Here is a 1436-nt window from a genome sequence, read left to right as displayed (position 1 = left end):
ACCCTCACAGGGAAGAGCTTCTGCCCAAGAGCTCATCTCAGTCTCCCCTCTGGCAGCTTAAAGCCATTCCCCTTGTCCTGTCCCTCATCCCTTGTCCAACGTCCCTCTCCAGGCTTCCTGGAGCCCCTTTAGGCCCTGGAGCTGCTCTAAGTTCCTCCTGCAGCTCCTCTTCTCCAGGCTGGGTTCTTCCACCAACTTCAGAGGGTTTGGTGAAGGAACGTGCGCGTCCCACCACGTCCTCCCCTGAGGCAGCTCCAGCCACCACAGCACCCCCAAGCTCCAGAGCAAGCAACCACCACAGTGGTGGCATCAGGAGGCTCCCAGCGCCCGCGGCCGGGGGCCGCAGTGTGTGTGTCAAGGTGGTAGTTGAAATGAGGAGATACACACCGGTTGCAATCGGGCGCAATCCCTTCTTCACTACAACGGTTCTACAAGGACACTTCCTCAGCCACACACAGGTACTTCTTGGAAAACCTACAAGTTCAAGAGAAAGGACTTGCCCATAGTATAAAGTGTGTAAACCATCACTTTTAGTTCCTGACACTTCCCAAGCAACGACCTACCCCACGAGACTTAAACCAAGGAGAGGAAGGCAGCGAGATGAAGGCACCGAGCGACCAGGAGGCGCCTTTCAGGCTTAATCCACCACGGTGGAGCCTGTTGCTACAAGATCTTAGTGGGAAAGCACCAGCTGAGCTCCAGGACCTGCCCTGGCGTGAGGGGTGTGTTGGTCTGTGGGTGCAGCCACCGCCTGAGCCCCACCAGAGCATCCCCTGCTCCAGCAGCTCCCCCTGATCCACGAAAGGGAATAGTGGGGAGAAGGTGGATGATGTGGCAGGAGGGTTGAGCCACGAGAAGTGGGGACAGGCCTGTTCTGCTGCCCCCCAGCTCTGCTTTCGGGAAGCTGAGGACACCACCAGCCACTTGTGGTCCCAGATGTGCTCCATTGGAGAAGAACCACCTTTCAGCCCCGGATCCTCCCTGCCACAGGGAACAGGAGAGGACACCGCGGCCCCGAGGGGGGCACAGGAAGAGGGGAGCTGGAGCTGAACACATGAAGGAAGGTGGGACCCACGGGCACCACCACGTCCCACCAGCACCAAGCGGGGGGGTTGATGATGTTCTGGTCTCTGCACTATGTCCCCAAGAAAGCAGCAGCAGGAGGGTCAAGGGGAGCAGGGAGGATCCATCAGCTGAGCCAGAACCTCACCTTTTGGCTGTGCCCCCCCGGATCCAGCCGGAGCCACGGCACAGAGATGCTCCAGAGGTGCTCAGAGGCACCTCAGCCTGACAAGGAAGCTGCAGGACACTGAGCTCCTGCCCGAGCACCGGGGAGCAGTAACTGGGGGCGGCAGCTCCTTCACCACCAGCTGCTGAGCGGCCCCAGCCCCTTCCTAAAGCCTCAGGCAGAGGGAGAAAAGAGAAGTCTCTGCCCG

At 59.7% G+C, this 1436-nt stretch overlaps 1 protein-coding gene across 1 annotated transcript in view; it reads right to left on the bottom strand.

Annotated features, from left to right (window-relative positions):
• PRPF3 (pre-mRNA processing factor 3) overlaps positions 1–1436 on the bottom strand; it is a gene marked incomplete at both ends in the record, with an annotated part of 3781 nt that overhangs the window by 1079 nt on the left and 1266 nt on the right. The gene's annotated exons all lie outside the window — the stretch shown is intronic.

Source organism: Nestor notabilis, unplaced genomic scaffold (genome assembly GCF_000696875.1).
Source record: "Nestor notabilis isolate BGI_N333 unplaced genomic scaffold, ASM69687v1 scaffold21876, whole genome shotgun sequence".
Classification (NCBI taxonomy): domain Eukaryota; kingdom Metazoa; phylum Chordata; class Aves; order Psittaciformes; family Psittacidae; genus Nestor; species Nestor notabilis.
This window is presented reverse-complemented; position numbering and strand designations above follow the sequence as displayed.